The sequence below is a fragment of the Crocuta crocuta genome, unplaced genomic scaffold, assembly GCF_008692635.1.
Source record: "Crocuta crocuta isolate KB4526 unplaced genomic scaffold, BGI_CrCroc_1.0 scaffold740, whole genome shotgun sequence".
Lineage (NCBI taxonomy): Eukaryota > Metazoa > Chordata > Mammalia > Carnivora > Hyaenidae > Crocuta > Crocuta crocuta.
Window position 1 is genome coordinate 60,789 of NW_027528886.1, and position 24,556 is coordinate 85,344.

Below are 24,556 nucleotides of genomic sequence, written 5' to 3' on the forward strand. Positions count from 1 at the left end.
TAAAAAAAATCTAAAATTTTTAAAAAGGGATTGTTAATAGCTAAAGCAACCCTGAAAACAACAAAGTTGGAGGTATCTCCCTTCCTGATTCCAAACTTATTACAAAGTAATCAAAACAGTGTAGTACTTGTATGAAAACAGAAATAAAAAACAGATGAAATAGAGATCCCAGAAATAAACCTCTCATATATGGTCATATGATTTCTACAAGGTTGCCAAAACTATTAAATAGAGGAAAAGATAGTTCTTTCATTAACTGGTTCTGGGAAAACCGAATGAATGCAGATGAATGAATTTGGATCTGTACTTCATACGCAAATGAATGAATTTGGATCTGTACTTCATACCATAGACAAAAACTAACTCAAGATACATCAAAGACATAAGAGCTAAAACTGTAAGATTCCTAAAAGAAAATAAAGACAGCTTCATACTCTTGGATTTTTTTTTTCTGTTTTTGGGGCTTATGAAAATTTATTGCTGTCATGTTTTCACCATCAGAACTTATTATCTTGGTCTTTGTTTTTTGCCTCTGTATAAGGCCAAAAGAGAGATATTGGCTACTTTGAGTCACCAACATCATGACTTTTGTGACAAATCCAGCAACAAGAACTTCATCATTTTCCTCAGTAAAATCCAATCACACTTAGGTACAAAGGCTGTGATTTCTTTTTCCATCTTGATCAGTGGGACTCTGACTTCCTGATGCCAGAATTTGGACTTTTAGCTTCAACCCCTACTTTTTCCAGCACAATTCCCTTTGCATGGGAACCACCTCCAAATGGGTTGGCCTTCAGGGCTGTGCCCAAATGGACTTTCTTATGCTGTTTATCCTGCCACTTCTAATCACCTCAGTGGCTGTGGAGCTTCCTGGCAGTACAGAGACTGTGACACTTGCCCATCCTGCCCATGCCATGGCCTAAGTGAAAGAGAGAATGGCTATGCTCTTGTATTTGTTAATGATTCCTTGGATATGATACCAAAAGCATGAGCAATAAAATAAAAAATAGATAAATTATATTATATAAAATTAAAGATGTTTGTGTATCAAAGGGTTTTCAAGAAATTAAAAAAGCAACCAATGGAATGGGAGAAAATAATTTGCAAATCATATATATAATCAGGGGCTAATATCCAGAATATATAAAGAACTACAACTCAACATTCAGAAAACAAGCTGATTCAAAAATGGCCAAGGTCTTGAATAAACATTTCTCCAAAGATCTACAAATGGACTATAAGTACATGAAAAGTTCTCGGCATCAGTAATCATGAGGGAAATGCAATTCAAACCAAAATGAAACACCACCTCCTAGTTCTTAGAATGGCTATTGCAAAACAAAACAGCATTGATGAGGATGTGAAGAAATTGAAACACTTGCACACTGCTAGTGGGAATGTAACATGATGTACCTCTGTAAAAAAGAATATGATGTTTCCTTAAAAAATTACCATATGATCCAGCAATTCCATCTCTGGATATATGCACAAAAGAACAGATATTTGCACACCCATGTTCTTAGCAGTTTTATTCACTATAGCCAAAAGGTAGAAGCAACCCAAGTGTACAAATCAATAAATGACTAGATAAACACAATGTGACATATATTTACCATGGAATACTATTCAGCTTTAAAAGGGAAGGAGATTCTGAAATCTACTGACACTTGGATAAACACTGGACATTATGCTAAGTGAACATGGCCAGTAACAAAAAGACAAATATTGCACTTCTATCAAGTTTTTAAAGTAGTCAAATTTATAGAAACAGGAATGCCATAGTAGTTGTCAGGGGCAATGGAGGGGGATCATGGGTAATTATTATTTACCAGATATGGTTTCAGTATGGGGAGGTAAAAATATTCTAAAGATAGATGTTGGTGATGGTTGCACAACAGTGAGCTATAAACTTAAAACTGAACGCTGGACTATAAGCTCAAAAATGGTGAAAATTGAATTGTTTATTAAATATATATTTTTTGATCAAAAACTAATATATTAGTATACAATAAATATATTAAACAGATACAGATTTGAAGGTAAAATTAGATAATAATACAATAGTAATAGGAGACTTCAGTACCCCCCCTTTCAGCAATAGATTATCCAGACAAAATCAACAAGGATATATTTTATCACAATTAATTTTTTTAAATGGGAACATTGGATAGAAAGGAAACTTAAAATCCCAACTGAATTGTTAATTAAAAGCTGTGACTTTGAGCAGCTGGTCAAAATCTTCTCATTTTCAGTTCTCTCAAAAAGAAAATGTAGGTTATCTATATTCTTCAAGGTTGTTGGGAGGCTTTATCATAATAATGTATGTAAAAATGCTTGCCCCAAGGTACGGATGCAGTGATAGCTTCAATGTTCCTCACACATCTGTGTGCTAAACATCAGTGCTTAGGGGCATCTGGGTGGTTCAGTTGGTTAAGCTTCTGACTTTGGCTCAGATCATGATCTCGCGGTTTGTAGTTTCGAGTTTCACATCGGGCTCTGTGCTGAGAGCTTGGAGCCTGGAGCCTGCTTCAGATTCTGTCTCTCTCTACCTCTCCCCTCCTCACACACTCTCTGTCTCTCAAAAGGAAATAAAAATGTTGAAAAAAATTTAAATATCAGTGTTTAGATTGGAGGTTATCTGCAAGGAAAGCTCCATTTAAGGATTTGAATAATAAGTAGCTATTAATCACACAAGCATCTTGTAATGATTAAACTATTAAACAAGCATTTGTAATACAACAATGTCTTGAGAGACAAAATAAGCCCTGTTTTTAATGACATATTTGTCTAGTTCTTTTTTTAAACGTCTTAAGACGTGTTATTCATAAGTCATAAAATGCAAATGTTCAAAAGTTGGAGTTCTGGTAGAAATTTTATCTCTTGCTCAGTTATTGCTGTTGCTCTGTAAAAGATAGTAAGTAAAAGCAAGAAAAGGTCAAATTTGTAGGCTGCCAATTTTGGGAATCTTGGCATATCCTGAATAAAAGGAGTCTTTTACGGTCCTGAGGTCATGGCTAAAGGGCATCTAGTGACTAACACTGGACTAAGACTTTTTTTCAAGAGGCAAGAATTCCTTCTTTTGAAAGAATTTAGAGAGATATCACAAGATACTGGTTAAAAGCCTGATTCTGCAATCAAATGTCATGGGGACAAACTGCTACTCTATTTCTTCCCAGTTGTATGCCTTGAGTGTGTTACTTCACTTTTTAGGTCTCAGTGTGATAATAAACAGAGCTGGTTCATAGATAAGAGACACAGCACTAAAGCATTTAACAAGGTTCATGGCGCTTAGTAAGTCTTCCATAACTTTTTTATTATGATGATGATAATTACCATGATTCATAAGATCTTATTATCCTAGAACATGATTAGACACAGCCCACTTAATTACATGGAATAAAGCAGACTGATCATTATTGGGCTTGAATCTATGCTGTTGAAACCAAGATATTCTGACATAGAGAAGCCTTTGAATCCGATGGGATGCTTCATAGATGTCTAATCCAGCTGGTATATCATAATTTTCAGTAAGTTGTAGAATTAGACAACAGGCAAATAGTCAAGCGGCTTGAAGAGATTAGTACTGGTTTAAGGTGATATTGCAAAAGCATTAATGGATTGATGGAAAATCACAATAAGGATTGTAAAATCAAATTGTTAGAAAGCCAGACAGGCAGGCAGACAACATTAGAATATTATAAGTAACAGAAGCCCTGACACCAATGTGGGATTCAATCAAAGCACTTCAGTTCTTAGTGAAGACTAAAAAAATTAAAAGTCTTTATTTTAGTTTGAATTCCCTCAGGATTAGATGGAGAGAGAAGAAAGCACAAATAGTTTATGTGGAAAAGGTAGTAAATACCAGTAGAAAAGTACAGGTTGGATGCCTGGGTGGCCCAGTCCCTTAAGCATCTGACTCTTGATTTTGGCTCGGGTCATAATCTTGCGGTTTCACAGGTTCAGGCCCTTGTAGGGCTTTGTGCTGGCAGTGCAGAGCCTACTTGGGATTCTCACTCTCCCTCTCTCTCTGTCCCTGCCCCACTGTGCTATATCTGTCTCTCTCAAAATAAATAAACAAAAAAAAATTTTTTTTTAAAGTACAGAAGGGGAAAAAAAAAGGCAGTAATGCAGCCAATAGAGAATGCTATCCAGTCAGCTATGCTGTGGGCAACTGGGATTCAACCCCAGTTAAATGGGGACATTTTTAAAACCCACTTACTTCAAAAGGTAAAGGAATCAGGGGCACCTGAGTGGCTCAGTCAGTTAAAGCATCTGACCTTTGATTTCAGCTCAGGTCTTGATCTCAGGGTCCTGAGTTCAAGCCCCATGTCAGGCTCCATGCTGGGAGTGGCTCCTACTTAAAAAAAAAAAAAAAGATATTCAGGCCTGTGAGATATACAGTAAAGGACCATAGCTTTAAGGATATCATCTCTAAGGTTCATCCCACACACTCTTGGAGGTCATATCTATCTTACCTTTAATCACAAACCTTCTGTGCACAGAAATAGTTTCTTACTTTTCCTATTTTGCACCTCACACACCTTGTTATGTTATCTCAAGTTCCCTAGCAAAACTTTGAGTTTCCTGCATGCTTGTAACCTTTAGCTGAAACCCTGCGGCCAGATGATTTTTGAAATTAAGAACTTTTTTGAATTTTAGAGAGGTAGTACAGTTGATATTCTGTATATTTAATAACACTCCAGCGACATTTGGGGCAGCACTTTGTAAGTAAATATGTTCTGTTTTTCTGGTGTCTCAGGAATGATTCTTTACATTAAGTGGTTTAAGTATAGGGAGTAAATAGCCTCACATCAAGTCAAGGTTGTATTTAGTCTGGATGTAAATCGGCTGGACACAGTGTGGAATTAAATCTAGAAGAAGCCCTCAGCCATCAGAATGTTCATCACTTAGATGATGGAAAGTTCAGGTAGCAGGGAACATCTAGGTGACCATATGTAATGGAAGTTTCTGAGGTCAAGGAAGTGTCTTCCCTGGGAAGGAGAGCGGGCTCTGGAACTAGCATTAGATATTATTAGTTTGTTCTTCTATTGAGTTAACTCCGGTCTGCTGAGACAGCACTTTGTAATCTACCAGAGGAAAGGTGGGAAATGAGATTTCAGGGATATCTAAATTTGTTTTTCTTTAGATATCAACTTATGAAAAATGTTTAAATTTTAAAGCCGAGTTTTTGGATTTTGGAATTGTGGATATGTGATAACTATACAGTAGACCTGCATATTGAACCTGTCTTTTCCGTTTTATAAAATTCAACAATTTAAGTACTCTCTCCCCCATGACTGATGCCACCATCACCTCTATTTTTACAACACAGAACACTGAGATCTACTCAGGTAAACTCTTTAGAACTGCATATCTCAACCTTTTTTTCATTATTGTTCCCTTCTCCCAGTAGCCTTTTTAGACCATTTTTCCCCCTAATTGCTCATCTCTGTAACATTTAATACCAAAGATACACTATATATCTGTTGGTGGACTGAGGCTCTTTGGAGAGCCTCATTCTAATATCTAGCATTATAATATCTAACATTTTTATACCCCAAGCACCAATTTTTTGTCCTCTTGGAAGCTGTATCCCTCACATTGAACATGCATGCTTAAATTAGAGAATGCAAATGTTTACCAATGTGACAATGTGAAAATAAACTTATTTGGTGTGTCGTTTAAGCCATTTTGTAATACTTTTAATGAGTTTAATTATTTTGGATCTCTCTTTGAGTATCTTTAAAGAATCAAATGGGTTTTTTAAAATAATACAGGGGCGCCTGGGTGGCTTAGTCGGTTAAGCGTCCAACTTTCACTTAGGTCATGATCTCGCTGTTCGTGGGTTCAAGCCCCGCGTCGGGCTCTGTGCTGACTGCCAGCTCAGAGCCTGGAGCCTATTTCAGAGTCTGTGTCTCCGTCTCTCTCTGACCCTCCCCTGCTCACGCTGTCTCTCTCTCTCCTAGAAATAAATAAAAATATTTAAAAAAAATAAAATAAAATAATACAAATCGGAACATGTGAGTATGATGAATGGTCATAAACATACATTTTTGAACTAATGAATGCAAAGTTCTGTTGAAAGAAAACTCTACATGAGATTAATGCAAAGCCCTTTTGGAAGGCATCAGGTACTTTAGAGATTTTATTTATTTTAAGTTTTATGTATTGAAAATTTCTATCCCAACTAACATTTTGAAAACTTTAATGGTAAGATGGGAAAGACTGGATAGATATTTCTGCAGAAAACTTACAGCTTATAAGGTAAAAAAATAAATCAGAAATTAAAGTAAAATCACAAAATCTAGAACAAATATTTTGCCAGGAGCTAAATAAAATGCTTTAAAAAAAAAATCACTGAACTTGACATTAGAAGAGATGGCTTAAGGTGTGAGTTAACCAGATTGTTATTTCTTATCTTCCCCAATCTCCGTTCCTGTTTATAAAATTGAAATTATGATTACTCCAAAGTATATTTATGGGCCAAAATGAGGAAACCTATATTACATTTTTGTAAATCCTAAAGTATAAAAATATAAATATTCATTGAATGATGTCACGTATCAATTATTAGAGCCATGTCCATTGTAACGTGATATAAAGAATAAATCTGAGAGGCTGAAGTGACATGCATGAGCCTTCTCCAGCTCATCTATTCGAAATCCTCCTGCTTTAATTGTTTTTTAATATAATTTATTGTCAAATTGGTTTACATACAACAACCAGTGCTCATCCCAACAAGTGCCCTCCTTATGCCCATCACCCATTTTCCCCTCTCCCCCACCCCCATCCACCCTCAGTTTGTTCTCTGTATTTAAAAGTCTCCTATGGTTTCCCTCCTTCCCTCTCTGTTGTGCCTTAATTGTTTATGCTTCTAAAAATTTTGGGTTTGATTATAGTTAACATTATGGCTTATCTTTTTGTAGAAGTTACCTAGCAAATGTGTAAACTTCTGTTTTGATTAATAGAATTTTGCTGACCAAATAAGTTTTAGAGACAATTGAGGCTATCTTAAAAGATGAAAGTCTTTGAGAATATTTCTGCCCGAGTTTGCACTTCTCAAAGCAGCAAGTCTTAGTTAGCAAAAGAACTTGTCAACATATGCACCATTTTCTGGATTCAGCCAAGTATCTAACGCAACTTTTCTCATTAAGGATCTTTAGAAGGCTTTTTTCCCTATTATTCTAAAATCCTTAAAAACAAAAACAAAAACCTGCATTACAACAGAGTAGTGTGTGGGATGTGACTCTTTTTATTTTGGACTATTATAGCATTTTTCTATCACAGCACTTTCCTCAGTGTATCATAATGGTTTGTTTACTCTCCTGTCTCTCTCATTAGACAGAGAGCTGCTAAGAAAACATCATTTTCCATCCAGCCTGCAGCACAGTGCTTGTTAATGCTCTCAGTATTCCTTGAATTAAATTGAATAACACTTTGTACCTTGTTGGCCCACATTTTAAATGACATTCTGTTATAGTAATATGTACATGTTTTTATTCCACTATTATATTCCAAACTCCTTGAAATGTGGAGCTATAACTTTATTCCCTTATTGGCATGGAGTGAACAAAAGATTTGGGGGATTGAAAGCTGAATGGCACTAGAGACAATTGTCATTGTTTCTGCATGGTGCCATTGCAGCACCCTTGATTTCTTATGATCAAGTTCCTGATAACCCAGAGCTAACAGCCACCAGAAATTCTAAGTCAACAAGGGAAAAGAAAAAGGAGACAAGAAAAGGAGCAAGTGGGCTAAAAATTTTGAAGAATAGTAGATTTTAAGATATATATGCCTATGGGGCAGTAGGGCAGAGAGACATTTGTTTTGACCACATTTTCAAATAATTGCAGTCAACAAGACAGAAGTCATTAAGTGCAACATCCAAACCATCAGATATCAGAATGAAAGTTAAAAATGTGTGTAATGACAGATGGAAATTAATGCAAGAGAATGGTCTGAGGATGGACATATAGAAATCTAATCAGTATACAGAGACATAGAGTTGTGTTACAAAAAATAAATCAGTTCTGGGTTTTGATTCAGCATTTAAGGAGCCTGGAAGTCACCTCAATTCTAACAATAAGTAAAAATCTGAACAGGCTAAAAAATCAACAACTCATCTTAGATCCATAAGAGAGGGGAGGATGCCTGACAAACTGCTCGGCCAAAGATTATATATTCAGATAGACCAAAAAAAGGAGGCACAACTCAACAGAACAGAGACTCAAGAGAGTGGAAGCTTCAATGGGACTGCCAGGTAGGGAAACATGAACTGAAATTGATGAGTTGCTGTAGGATCATATGGACAACTCCATGGGGACTGTGCCATAAGGGTCCCCACAATTTTTGTGAGTTTTACCTCCAGGAGCTCAACCAGTTTCCCTCAGTAAATATCTGAGAAAAAATCCCCTCCTGCCTCTTGCAGGGGGAAGATAAAAGGAAACATTTCGAAATATACCAGAGAATTCTGTTCATCCTAGCAAGACCCACCCTCAGGGGAAACTACGTAAGCAGAGCCTAGCCTATTGGAGTATTTGTTAACCAGAGCCTTACTGACCCTGGGGGAGTAGGACTGTCCAAATTCATTAATCACTAACTTGCCAAATGGGAGAAAGGAAATATCCAACTCCAGCCCACTGTAGCTATCCTGTCCCACCTTAGCAGAGTGGAAAACTTGACAAAGATTTGTAAAGTTTCCAGTCCAGAGGCACAGGCTCACTTGAAGGCTGGTGCCTAATCACAGGACTATAGAACACTTCCCCTCCCTCTATATCTTCCTACTAATTATGAAAGGCCTATTTAAAGAAGTTTCTTTTCCCCAATACTTCATGTATAGCTTTCAGGAAGATATTACAAGACTTAATAAAAGGCAAAAACCAGAATTAGAAAGGACAGAGCAAGCATCAGAACCAGACATACTGGAATTTTCAGACCAGGAATTTAAAATGACTATGAGTAATATACAAAGGGTTCTGATTCATAAAGTAGATAACATGTAAGAACAGGTGGGCAACATAAGCAGAAAGATGGAAATCCTAGAGAGAACCAAATAGACAAGCTAGAGGTCAAAAACCTTGTAAAAGAAATGAAGAATGTCTTTGATTAGTTTATACATCATGGTTCTCCAGAGAAGCAGAACTAGCAAAATATATAGAGATATGTATAAGAGGAGACTTATTACAGAAATTTACTCACCTGGAGCCCATCGGTGGGTCAGTCAGTTAAGTGTCCGAATTCACTCAGGTCATGATCTCCCTGTTTGTGAGTTTGAGCCCCACATCGGGCTCTGTAATGATAGCTCAGAGTCTGGAGCCTGCTTCAGATTCTGTATCTCCCTCTCTCTCTGCCCCTCACCCACTCACACGCTGTCTCTCTCTCTCTCAGAAATAAATAAACATTTAAAAATTGCTTTTAATCAAAAAAATAAATTTATTCACCTGATTGTGGAGGATGAAAAATCACACAATCTGCCTTCTGCAAGCTGGAGAACCAGGAAAGTTGGTGATATAATTCCATTCATGTACCAAATTCTGAAATCAGGGGAGCTGATGGTGTAACTCCTTGTCCAAGGCTGAAAGTCTGAAAACTGGGAGGGGCACTTGTCTGAAGGTCTAAAGGTCTGAGAAAAAGGAGTTCCAATGTCCAAGAGCAGGAAAGGATGAATTTCCCATTTCAAGAGGAAAAGAGAGCAAGAACTAGCCCTTCCTTTGCTTTCTTCCCTTCCGTTACCTTCTGTTCCCTTCCCTTCCCCTTCTCCTTCTCCTCTCTCCTTTTCTCTCCTTGACCCCTCTTTCTTTCTTTCTTTCTTTCTTTCTTTCTTTCTTTCTTTCTTTCCTTCCTTCCTTCCTTCNGTACCAGTGAGGGTAACCTTAATTACTAAGTCTACTGATGCAAATGTCTCTTCCAGAGGCATTCTCACAGACACATCCAGAAACTCTGCCTACACATCGCTACACATCATGTGTAACAATCTGTGCATTCCTTAGCCTAGTTAAGTTAACCCACAAAATTAACCATCGGATGACTAGCAGACTGGATATTGCTTAGGGAACAGCCTCTGAACTTGAATATCTATCAATTGAAACTTAAAACTGAAAAACAAAGAGAATAAGGACAAAATAAGACAAGAAAAGAAAAAGAGAATAGGATATCCAAGGATGTGGGATAATTATGAATGGTATAACATTCATATGATGGGAATACCAGATATATAATAAAGAGAAGGGAGAAGAAAAAAATGTTTGAACAAAATAATGATAGAATTTCCCCAAATTAATGTCAAACACGAAAACATAGATTTAGGAAGCTCAGAGAAAACTAAGCAGAATGAATGTCAAAAAACACTACTTCTAGGCATATCATTTTCAAATTAGAGAAAATCAAAGATAAGGAAAAATTCTTGAAAAAAACCATAGGAAAAAAAGTATCTTGCCCCTAGAGAAGAAAAGATAAAAATCACATCAAATATTTTCTGGAAAACTATGCAAGCAAGAAGAGAGTAGAGAGAAATATTTAAAGGATTGAGAGGGGGAAAAAAGCCTAATGAACCTAGAATTTTGTATTCTGTGAGTTTATTTCTCCTTTGAAGGTAAAATAAAGACTTACTTAGACAAATAGAAATTGAGAGAATGTGTTGCCAGTGGACATTTCTATGAGGCGAGCATTACCCTAATATCAAAACTAGACAAAGACATTACAAAAACCAAAAGGTACAGAATAATCTATCTCATGGACAAAGATGCAAAAATTCCCAACAAAGTCTTAGCAAGTCAAATCAACTTGCTAAAAAGAATTTTACACTATGACCAAGTGGGATTTATTTCAGGTATGCAAGGATGGTTCAACCTTCAAAAATCAATTAACATAGGAGTGTTTGGAAGATGGTCGTGTAGTAGGAGGACCTTAGGCTTGCCTTGTCCCACAAATACCACTAGATAACTATCAAATCAACTATCAAATACTCCAGAAATTCACCTGAAGCCTGGCAGAACAAACTCTACAACTACAGATAGAGAGGAGGCCACATTGAAGAAGGTAGGAAGTGCAGAGATGGTTCAGAAGAGAAACAAATCCTGGCCACTGTGGTGAGGAGGGAACCCCAGTTGTGGTGAAGGACATGAGACAGGCTAACATAAAGACTAATCTAATTCCCACAACAATTGGCTTGTTGTAAGAGGGGTGAGAGTGAGTTCTTGCAACCAGCGAGGTTTTAAAGCCTCAAGTTGTTCTCTTTTTAATTCTTTTTTAATGCTTATTCATTTTTGAGAGAGAGACAGAATGTGAATGGGGGAGGGGCAGAGAGAGAGGGAGACCCAGAATCTGAAGCAGGCTCCAGGCTCCGAGCTGTCAGCACAGAGCCCAACGTGGGGCTCAAATCCATGGACCACAAGATCATGACCTCAGTTGAAGTCGGACGCTTAACTGACTGAGCACCCAGGCGCCCCTAAAACCTGAAGTTTTAAAGGTCAGCAGACTTGGCTGAGATAGAGCCCACATTGTGTCGCTCTTAGAGACAAGCCCACCAAACAACATGGAGACATACAGTGTGGAAATGGTGATCTGAACAGTCTCCCCACTGGGCCTCACAGTGGGGAGGTTTTCCCACATCTTGGAATGTGTACCAGAGAGACAGCGTCCATGGGACCCTACCAGGAACAAAGAAATGGTTGGCTCCATTTCCCTTCCCTGACCCTCAACATAAGCATGGTACCACCAGTCAGAACCAGGACAGTGGGAACACTCACTATCTCACTTGGTTTCACCAAGCTCTGCCTCCTGGCCTCCAGTAGAACTGCCTCTCCCAGTCAATCTTGCCTCAGTCTCCCTCCCCCCAGAAGACCATCCCAAATCCCTGCTCACATCATGTCCCCCGACCGAGGAGTTTTCTGGAGCCTTGGTTCTGGTGGCAGTTGGTGACAGGTCTCATTTCACAAACAGACCACACCACATTTAGTTAAAATGTGCCAATTTCAGGCCAGTGACCAAACACTGCCCACAAAAGGCAAAGAGGGCCTTTGCAGATGACCGGTCTGAAGGATAAAGCAGCCAGAAGCAAACAGCTTAGCACATACAGCACACATTGGAGACACTCTTGAAGGCTCTAAGTCCTGGGGAACAGGGGACACCATATCACAGGGTCTTCATAAGACCATTACCCTCAAGAACAGGGGACATACCTGACTTCTCTAACACAGACAAACAAGCACAGAGACTTAGAATGAGAAGACAGAGAAATTGATCCCAAATGAAATAACAGGATAAGGCCATGGCAAGGGTGTTGGGGGTTAAGGACTGCACTTGTGGATATGAGCACAGGGGGATGTACAGAATTGTTGAATCACTAACATGTACACTTAAAACTAATATAACACTGTATGTTAACTAACGAATTAAAATTTTAAAAAAGCTGAAAAAATCAATTGACGTAATGAATCACATTAACAGACTAAAAAAGGAATATTATTCAGAGCCAAAAAGAAATGAACTATCAGGCCATGAAAAGACATGGAGGAAACTTAAATGCATATTACTAAATTAAAGAAGCCAATCTAAAAAGGCTGTATATTATATAATTGCAACTATATAATATTCTGTGAAAGAAAAAGCTATGGAGACAGTAAAAAGTTCAGTGGTCACCAGGGGTGGGAGAGGGTAGGAAGGATAAACAGGTGGAGCACAGATTTTTAGGATTGTGAAAAATTCTCTGTATGATCGATGGACTCATGCTATTAAACAACTTTCCAAATCCATGGAATGTACAACTTGAGACAAAAATTCTAATGTCAACAATGGACTATGAGTGATTATGATGTGTCAGTGCGGTTCATCAGGTGAAACAAATATTCTCTCTGGTGGGAATGTTGACAATGAGGAGGGCAATGTAGGTATGGGGTCAGGAGGGGTTTGGAAAAAATCTGTATTTTCTTTCAAATTTTGTTCTAAGGGGCATCTGGGTGGCTTAGTCAGGCTCTGGGCTGACTGTGGAGCCTGCTTGGGATTCTCTTTTTTTTCTCTCTGCCCCACTCATGCTCACTCACTCTCCCACTCTCTCTCCCTCAAAATAAATAACAAAATAAACTTAAAACAATAAATTTTGCTCTAACCTTAAAGCTACTCTAAAAATTATTATTTTTTTAATTTAAATTTTTGGTTAACATACAGTACAATATTGGTTTCAGGAGTAGAACCCTGCAATACCCAGTGATTTATCACTTACATAGAATGTACAGTACTCATCACAATTGCCCTCCTTAATACCCATCACCCATCTAGCCCCCTCCCACCCACCTCCCTAAGTCAACCCTCATTGCTCTATTGTTAAGAATCTCTGTGGTTTGTTTCCCTCTATTCTCTTTTAAAAAGTAAAATCTTTAAAATTAAAAAAATATATAGATTGTAACTTTTACTTTCTCTATCTGATATAAAAACATGATTTGTTGTCATAGATCACATATAGCTGTGATAATTTGAGTTATATAGGTAGCTTATTTACATATTCTGTTGGTAAATCTACAATATTTTAGATGATTAGTTTTGGAGTTTTATTAGAAATCTTTTGCCATTTGCTAAATTGTGAGTTAGCACCCTATATTTTCAGGCTCACTCCACTCAATGTTCAAGAATCGGCCCATGCCTTCATTTCTGAATTCATACTAGCCTTAACTTGTTTAATAATATATTTTCTCCTTGATGTAAGCTGAGGAAGGATTAGGTTTTTTCTTTTGTCTAAGAAAAAATTCAGACCTGAATTGTTAAATTAGCTGCCCGGTTTTCAGTGCTATTTTGCATGTAATAGTGGCACAATAGTGCCTGGAATGTGAGGGTTCTTTCTTTTGAATTATCAGGGTGACAGTTAAGGTGAGGATTAATCTTTTAACCAACATGTCTCATCTATAAGGTAAAGTGAGTAGCCATCAGTGTTTCTGGGGCTTCCCCACTCAAACATTGTGTAACTTATGGCAAAAATGGGAGGGATAGGACAGCTTCTAATAAGAGCTAAAGAAATGATAGTAAAAAACCACAGGAAATAGGTTTTAAATTTATATTTGTAAAGTCACTGTGTAAAAACTAAAAAAAAAAAAATGATTTCCATTTTAAAACAAAAAGAAATTGAGAGAACAGGAACTCTATGAGCTTACAATGCTGAAAGTAATTATTCAGTGAAAGAGTGATGCAAACTTGTTTTCAATAGGACCACAAAGAAGAAATAATTAAGTTAAGAGCAGCCAGTAGGCTAGGGACACCTGTGTGACTCTGTCAGTTAAGTGTCTGACTCGATTTTTGGCTCACGGTCATGATCCCATGGTTCTTAAGATGGAGCCTCATATTGGGTTCCATGCTGATAGTGCAGACCCTGCTTGGAATTCTCTTTCTCCCTCTCTCTTTCTGCCCTTCCTCTGCTTAGGTGCCTGGGTACACATTCTACACATTCTCATTCTCTCTCTCTCTCTCTCTCTGTCAAAATAAATAAATGGCCTTAAAAAAAAGAGCAGCTAGTAGGCTTACAGAAAGGGGCTAATGATTTAAGTCAAATTCATATCATTTTTACTTTATCATAGACTTTAACAAACCATAGAATCAAGGATGAATCTGTACAGAATTGTAAAGAGCATCTACCATCAGGCTTACTATCAGTAGAGCCTTGCTTTCCCCCACCCCCTCTCTACTCACTTCTGCAATCAGGACTATTATTTTTTGTGTACTGAGGTACGTTGACATTTTGTATTGGCTATCACTTTTAAACTCAAATTATCACTCAGGACTTCCTTTTACTTTATCTTGCTTAAGAAAACATCTTTTTTTAAAATTAATTTCTGACTTTAAACATGCCATTTCATTCTGAACATGAATTTTGTTATTTGTAAGCCTGGCTAAAAGTATTGCATTTCCTCATTGTTTTAATTGTGACTCTCACAATAAGCTCTGTATGTTAGTGTAAAGCATAGAAGATATGTATTTATTTGTGTTATTAGCACTGAATTTAGATGCAGCAGTCTTTCGTGTTTCACGTTTATTTCTTCCACATGGCCAATTCAGAGTTTAGGACTAAACTGGCTGCCCTTCAGGACATCATTAGTACTGACCTTGTCACTTAATGTTAACTATATACTTCATTCATACCATGGTTGAAAATGGCTGAAAGCCAGTGCAAATGAAGCATTGAAAACCAGGGCTGAGATAGGCAGGTGCAGCCCTTATTTCCCACATCTGTCAAAATAATGTTCAGATCTCCAGCTTACTGGATCTATTTCATTATTTTTGGCCAAATCTAAAAGTATCCTCCATATTCTTTCTTTCTCAAAATATTTCTGGCCCATAAATCCCAAATTTTAAAAAAATATGTTAAATGTGTAACACTCTAAAGATCAATTAATCTTTATATAATTAGAAAACTCTGCATCAGTAACATAAATTTAAAAATTTTCACCATGGAAAGAAAAAAAAGGAATAAAGAAATGAAATGAGTGTCAGTAAGAATGCCAGAATATCTAACTCTTATTTAATAAAAATTCACCAGATTGGTACACTTAATTCTGTAATCTAAGTATTATTGAGTTAAATCTATGATTATTATTTTATTTTATTAATTTACTTCAATTATATGGTCACTGGTGTGTTTTCTTCTGTGTGTTTACATATTTCCATTTTATTCTGAACACCATTGAAACATAACCATCTTTATTATATTTTATTTTATATCATATTAAAAAGAAGAATACCATATTAAAAAAATCACTAACATTCTATTTCTCCCAGTAGTTATTATTAAAGCCAAAGATAAGTGGAAATACTTTTTTATCTATACCACAAATCAATGATTAAATCATTCTCAGGCTATTAGAAAACTAAAACTTTTTAAGAACACATACAGGAACTCTAACCCTTCTAACAAGTTAGCTACCCATGTTAATTAGCAGAAAACCTGAAGTTTATAGCAAGTTTTCCAAATGCCTGGGAAAGAGAGAAAATGTCTTTTGAGACACGTCAGCTAAGTTTCAATTTAAGCTTTAACTGAGAAGTTGTATAACTAAAGTACACAAATGTTTAAGCATCTATAGATATGATATTTCTTTATATTCTTTCAAACTGATATCTCGTAAATAGGTTCTGAATAGTTTTCATGGTGAATATCATTTAAAAGCCAATATATAATTGTAAAAAAAAAAAGGCTAACATTAAATGAGGTGGTTGCAAAGAAAATCAAATATTGAAAGATATCTTAGGCAGACATGGAGAGATAATAACAATTAATATTATTTGTAGTTGATTTATTCACTTGTTCTAGTTGGGAAAGAAGATATTAAACAAATACACAAAGGAATCTCATATAAAAATTCTTCTGTTGGGTACAAACTGGATTCACATCCAAAGTTTCTACAAGTAAGGTGTTAGTCTGTTTTTATTACTGCCAATTTCAAAATTTCAGCATGTACAGAATACTAAGGCCAAAAATATCTATATGTCTAACTTGAACTGATAGTAAAAATATTTTATATATATGCATATACATACATAAATATGTCCACGTGTAGTATGCCATGTGTGTGCATGTGTATATATTTAAAGTGAAGAGGAATTTATTCCATGAAATTTATAAGGAATGACAGTTTTCACTGCACATCTAGAATTCTCCTTCTTTAAAGATTAAGAACTATTGGACTGATTCTGGATTCAGCCAGTAAATAGGTTCTGTTTGACCACATTAATTACACAAAATGAATTTGCCTTTAGTTGGACCTAACATCCTTTAGATGGCCACCATTGGCAGCACACCTTATTATGTTACTTTTTCCAAAAAAAAAACATTAAAACTATCTTTCTGCCCCTGAAGAGATTTGGTTCATGACTTCTGTTTTAACTCTTAGAAGAACAGAAATAAAACTTTTTCTAAATATTTGGAAAAAATAACTTTTTTTCAGGAATACAGTGAAATATTCAAATTCAAATATTCAAATCTGTTTAAAGAGCTAAAAATTTTCTATAAAATTATGAATGGAGAATCCATAGCTGAATTAAAACTTAGGACATCACAACTATATAATACTCTGTGATAACAATGCATATCAATATTAAGCCATATTTCATTGTGTAAATAACAATCAAAAGTTCATAGAATGATGGTCATTGTACCAAAAAAAATCAGCTACTAACCAATGAAATTACAGAATTATGCATGTTTAATTCTCTTTTTAAATGTTTATTTATTTTTGAGAGAGAGAGAGAAGCAGAGAGAGAGGGAGACACAGAATCTGAAGCAGACTCCAGGCTCTGAGCTGTCAGCACAGAGTCTGACACAGGGCTCAAACTCATGAACTATGAGTTCATGACCTGAACCAATATCAGATGCTTAACTGGCTGAGTCACCCAGGTGCCCCTGTATGTTTAACTCTTATTTAATACTGGTGAAAGTGTGTATGCATGTATATTTATAAATCTCTCTATATATATATGTATACAAAGAGAGAAATGTGTATATATATATATATATATATGCAAACACACAGCTGGGTAAATTGTATATATAAACCTAGAAAAGGAAAAATATAAAGAGAAAATACAGAAATAAATAGAAGATCAATAATTTACAAAAGTCAAATATGATTATAATCATATATATTCAATACATTTTTTCTTACTAGTGACCAAAGAAATAAACATTTTAAAAGCTTGCTTTATTGTGGCTTATAGCATTAGCAACTTTTGAACTCTGTCCTTACAAAATATATATGAGAGTATGACTTAGTAGACAATTGCATGTATTAGTGACAAGGAGGCAAAGGGGTATGATCTTTATGATGGCAGTTTGTCACATGCCTAAAATTTTGAAATATGAAGTCTTTAGATCCAGAATTCTACTTTTTAGAATTTAACCTAAGGAAAGAATTAGGAAAATTCACCAAGAAAGATGTACAAGAATGTTCACCACAATGTTATGTAAAGGGCCCCCACTTGTTTTTATAAAGGCACAAATTGTATTAATCACATAGTGAAATATTACAAGAGCATTGAAATAATGATTTGCAGTCACTAAAATTACAGATAGTAATGAACAATTACTATATTCTAGGTTTGTATCCTAAGAACTAAGGTTTTAGTCTTTGGAGGAATGTTATTAATGTAGCTGACCTACCAATTTTCTGTCCTTATTAAGAGGGATACTCCTTGGGAAAGAAAGTGACCCAACCTAATCTCCTTGTAAATATGTTGATAAATAGACTCCCTAACACATAGACTAATAATGAAGAGAATACTTACATGGAATGATTTAAGCAGGGTGTCCCTGAGTTGGATTGCTCATGGTAAACAAATCTAGAATTTACAAGTTTGCAAGCCTGGGTCCCTAGAAAATACCATGTTGGCTATGCAGTGCTTTGGTGTATAAAGTGGTATCACAAACAGGATGCCTCCTGTGAGAAGTAATCATGTACCTCACTTAGAGAACTCATCTATTACTCTGGGATAGAGAAGGAGTGTCTCATGTGGTAGTGAAGAACCAGGAGCCACCATTAAAGTCTCACAAATCTGATTTGCCCGTGACAATTGATTTCGTGTGCCTTTGATGCTAGGTGTTATCTTCGATTTGCAAAATCTGATTTGAAGATCTGTACCACATTCAGCTAACACAAAGGAACAGATTTTATAAATCTGTTTCTCTTCACTCTTTCACTGGAGGGGCTTCTCAGAAGGGTTGACATCTGAATAGTGAGCTGAGTGTTGAAAAAGAATCCATGGAAACAGCACAGTAAAAGAGTCATGCAAAAATTTTGAGGGAGAATGTTTGAAACAGAAGTAAACTCAAAGGTCTGGTGCAGTGGTATTTCACTTTTTGGTCTAAGATCTCCTTTTGACTCTAAAAGTCATTAAGGACCTTAAAGAACTTTTGTTTTGGGGGCTAACTTTATCACTATTTCCCATATTAGAAATTAAAACTGACAGTGAAAATATTTTAATTGTTTATTTAAAAATAATAAACTCCTGAGGCGCCTGGGTGGCTCAGTCAGTTGAGTGTCTGACTTTGGCTCAGGTCATGACCTCACGGTCTGTAAGTTCAAGCCCTGCATCAGGCTCCATGCTGACAGCTTAGAGACTGAAGCCTGCTTCAGACTCTGTGTCTCTGTCCCTCCCCTGCTTGTACTCTACCTCTTTCTCTCTCAAGGATAAATAAAGATTGAAAAAAATTTTAAATAAACTCCTTGCATGTTAAAATAAATAGTTTTTAATTTAATGATGATATCTTCAAAGAAAAATAAGTATGCCGAAGAATGTCAATGCAGTGCATTTTTCAAAATTCTATAATTTCTGCCATAATAGAAGGTGTCTGTGGGATATCATAGTTTACACAGACTCTTGAAAATTCTACCATGAAAAATTCTCACAAGTGGTGAAAGAATGAAACTTAGCACTCATATAACATCTTATTATTATAGTAAAAATAAGTTTGACCTTGAGGGCTTCTTGAAAGTGTCTTGGTGTCTTCAGGGGTACAAAGACCATGACTTAAAATTTGTAATCCTGAAAAGAGTCAATGTATATGAGAAAAGGATAGAAGATGGGGGTTAGAGTAGAAAAGAGTTATTAGCTAGAAGACGTTTCCAACTGTAGGCTAAGATAATGGCAGCTAAAGATAATAGATAACAATTGTTAGACTTGTCACACCACCATCATATGGAAACAGCACAACCTTGTGGTGGGAAACTTACTTCCTCTGCTTAAATCAGACTTACCTGATGGAAGATGCCAGGCATTGTAGGGCTGTGACACTTCTATGGGAATGGTAACCTCTTCCTACCTAAAGTCCAGTAAAAAGCAAATATAAGATGCAGAGCATCAAAGAGGAGACTTGGGTAGGAAATCCTGGAAAGAAGTTACACACCGAAGTTGTAGTTACCCCTGAGAATCAGCTACCTACACTGACATTCTGACATTTTTTTGAGGATTTGGTTGAAATAATAAGTTCTTCTTTCCCTTGGCATCTTCCAGGTGAATGGTTATACCATATTCAAACAAAAGAATCCTAATTAATATATGGAATTGTTCTGTAATTATTAATAGAAAGCAAGGTACACAATATTATGTCAAATGGATAACCTGGATTGCAGAGTTGAATATATTATTACATTTATTATTAAAGAAAGAAGAAGCACACAAAGTCAGTGCTTTATTTTTTAAGTTTTATTTATTTATTTTGAGAGAGAGCAGAAGTGGAGAGAGAGAGGGAGAGAATCCCAAGTAGACTAGATTCTGTCCGTGCAGATTCCCACAAGGCTCAATCTCATAAGCCGTGAGATCATAAAATTAGCCAAATCAAGAATCAGATGCTCAACCAACTGAGCCACCCAGGAGCCCCATGTCTCTCAGTGTTTCAAGGATGACATCAGTGATTGCCTTTGAATAGTAAGATTGCTCTGGTTTATTTTTCTCTTAAAATAAAGTTTAAAAGTTTTCTCTGAAACTTTAAAACAACTATCATATTACTTTTAAAATTAAAAATGCTAGAAAATTTCAAACATTAATAATTTTACTTATATAATTTGATCTTAAATATAAATCAAAAACTTCTAATAAAATGAGATTCTTCTGCCCTGACGGTCAGGTCTTCTATATTAATAACGTCTAATTTAAAATAAATGCTGAAATAAATGTCCACATTTCAGAAACACTTGCATCCTACAAGATAACCATATCATCTGTGAAAAAATTAAAAATATATTTTATTGTCTATATTGTTTTTTTAATTTTAAAAATACTTCACAAGGAATCTAAATATATATAACAAGTACAACAAAAAGTATTGGGCTTTTTTTTTTTAAACACGAATTCCAAATCTATGGAGTATAATGTGGAAAGGTTAAATTCAAACTGAGTTATGAATAAACTGAAATATACTTGATTGTTCATAACTATTAGATTCATAATCAGTACACAGTCCAGTAAGCTTTTTGAGGCATTGTGCATACTTTTTAATCTGAGTTGAGTATGTTAATGGCTTCAGCCAAATTGTGAATGCTCTATTACAGAGTATCACAAAGACAAGACTGTACAGAACTAAGCTTTATTAAAGAGAAATGACTTGTTACATGAAGTGTCCTTGAAGTTCTATCTTCTATATATAACTTCTTGTATCTGCAATGCTTCTGAAGATTTTTATTTTGGTTGTAACCAAGTGAAACATATACTTTTCCACTTTATAATCAGATTACTGTATTTTCCTCAAATGCTTTTTCTTACTACTTAAGTTTCTTTGGGAAATATACATTTTAATAAGATGCAATTTGGGCAATATGATATGTAACACAATCAGGTAGCACTTAACTCTTAAATGTCTGTCATTGTGCTTGTATTATAGTTAGGAGCACATTTTTGGTTGATATTTCCAGATACAAAACACCGTATTATGTACATTCCAAACAGAAAGATGGATTTTTGGAAGCTTCCTAGGACAAATTGAAACCCCTCCTACACACAAAATACATCATTTATAAGTTCACAGTGGAAAGCCAGTAGGTGGAGAAATGTCAGTTTCTTATTTGTCTATAGTCACCAATTTGAATTACTTTTCTTGCTTAGCTGATTTTGAATGGGCTTAGGCAATGTGGTTGTATTTTTCAATCAGACAAAATTACCACCTGGCTTTGAATCTAGAATCTCTAGCTGTGGCTCATATTTCATTGTTACCATTGTGATTTTATTTAACTGCTAAAGAAACATTTTGGTATGAAACAAACTAGGTGTTTTCACAAAGAACCATCTGTAAAAGGCCTCTGCCAGAAACCTGTTAAATTTTCTCTTCTATAATTAAATTCAAAACTTCTTTTTACAGAAACAATGCTGCATCATGGGGTCAAGTTTATTTTCAAATAATATTTGTTTTGATTCAGTACTCTTATCTGAATGCTTCTATGCAAATTTATATAATCCCCCAGAATTATAAAGCATGATGATCAATGGTCTTCTATTATACCTGTCCCTTCAATGTCAAGGCCCCACAGAGAAGGTAGAAAGGCATATGATAGGAATCACCTTGAATGTTAGGGGACATTGAAATTTATATACGTATTATTCTCAAAACAATATCAAGAAAAGCCTGTTAATGGTATTATAGTAAAATGTGCTTATCTTCTTACCTAGTAAATCTACTAAAAGACACTTATATTTTTACCACAATATTCGTTACACCATCTTGATAAAAATTGTTGAAATAACCCAACTGTATAACAGTAAAGGTGACATATAGAATCCAAATGTACATCAATAAAAGGTTGTGTGTGTGTGTATATATATATATTATATATATATATATATATATAATAGCATAAAAAGAAGCCTTAAAAGAGGAAGTTGTCTAGTATGTGGCAAGAACTATACTATATAGTCATAGATCATGCAAACGAATTAATTCAAATAATCATCCACACACCTACGTAATTGTATACTGTGAAATGTTTATCAAGGGGAAGTGCAAGGACCTGTACACATAAAAACTAAGTTACCAAGAAGTATAAATAGCATTATCCCAATTAAACACAATGCTTGGAAGTGATAATTCTCAATATGCACATTGAATCTAAAACAAGTAAATGGGGAAGGAGGAGGTATAGGCAGATGGTGGTCTGGAATTTTTTCTCTTTGTCAATACAATTCATTTGTCAATTGTAGGAAAAAATTCAATTACATTAGTAGAAATGAATTTATAAAGCTGTTAAAAATTTTTAACATTTCAACAGGTATTTAAGAAAATAGTTTGCATTACTTAAAAATCAATGTTTACAAATTCATTGTTTTCTATTTTGCCCTATAAAAGGCTAGTATCCAGTATCTATTAGGAACTCATCAAACTCCACACCCGATAAACAAATAACCCAGTGAAGAATTGGGAAGAAGACATGAACAGACACTTCTCCTAAGAGGACATCCAGATGGCCAAGACACATGAAATGATGCTCAGTGTCCCTCCTCATTAGGGAAATATGAATCAAAACCACACTGAGATGGCACCTCGCGCTGGTCAGAGTGGCTAAAATGAACAAATCAGGAGACTCTAGATGCTGGTGAGGATGTGGAGAAATGGACATCCTCCTACACTGTTGGTGGGAATGTAAGCTGGTGCAACCCCTCTGGAAAACAGTGTGGAGGTTCCTCAAAAAATTAACAATAGAACTCCCCTATAACCCAGCAATAGCACTACTAGGAATTTATCCAAGGGATATAGGAGTGCTGATGCATAAGGGCACATGTATCCCAATGTTCAGAGCAGCACTCTCAGCAATAACCAAAACATGGAAAGAGCCTAAGTGTCCATCAACAGACGAATGGATCAAGAAGATACGGTTCATCTATACAATGGAATACTACATGGCAATGAGAAACAATGAAATCTGGCCATGTGTAGCAACATGGATGGAACTTGAGGGTGTTATGCTGAGTGAAATAAGTCAGGCAGAGAAGGACAGATACAATATGTTTGCACATACAGGTGGAATAGGAGGAAGTTAACGGAAGACGATGCGGGAGAAGAAGGGGGAAAATAGTTGGGGAGAGGGAGGGAGGAAAACCATGAGAGACTCTTGAATTCTGAGAACAAAAACTTATTGTTTTCTATTTTAAAGCAATTATTTGAAAGTTCAATAACACTGGAGCATTCAGTTGCAACTGCACTGGCTTAGCATAAATTAGAGTGATCTGCTTGTTTCCCTCAACATGAGGAACTTCCATAAATAGAGAAAGCAGAGGAGGTAGTGACTTGCCTATGGACAAGAGTTTATTTCCAGAAATGCAGAAATGTTCTGCCTCTAGACTAGGAGTCAGCAAAATAGACCAAGCCACTTGCAGTCCTTGGCATGTTTTTATAGGGGCTTTCCAGCTGAGAATGGATGTTATGTTTCCAAAGTTTGAAAAAAATCATAAGAAAAATATTTTACACATAAAATTTTTTATGTTATGAAATAAAATTTTACGAAATTTAAATTTCAGTGGCCATGATGTTTTGAAGAGGTATTCAATATATTCACATTTCTGTGCTGTCACCAGCCTTCCGATTTCAAAACTTTTTATTTATTTATTTATTTATTTTTAGTTTGTTTATTTACACTTTGAGAGAGACAGAGACAGCATGAGCTGGGGAGGGGCAGAGAGACTGGGAGAGAGAATCCCAAGCAGACTCCAAACTGTCAGGACAGAGTTCAATGCCGATCTTGAATCCGTGAAACTGAGATCATGATCTGAGTCAAAACCAAGAAGCAGATGCTTAACTGACTGAGCTACCCAGTCACCACTGATTTCAAAAATTTTTAAATCACTTCAAAGAATATTCCACCCTCATCCTTCTGTCCCTTCATCATCTGGCAACTACTAAGCTACTTTATCTCTCTAATAATAATCAAACATAGTAATTTATTAATATATATCTAATTTAGGAATATTACCATGAATTAAGGTCTGTATATGTTTCAATATTTATACACACATACATCAAACTATATATATTCATTCATATTTTTAAAAGCTATAGCATTATTAAATTTATAATCTGCCATTATTTCAGTAGAAGATCCTT

General features: G+C 35.7%; 1 pseudogene; it reads right to left on the bottom strand.

The window, feature by feature from the left end:
• Positions 1 to 507: 507 nt before the first annotated feature.
• Positions 508 to 902, bottom strand: LOC144225646 (small ribosomal subunit protein uS12 pseudogene; annotated as a pseudogene).
• Between the last annotated feature and the right edge of the window lie 23,654 nt (positions 903 to 24,556).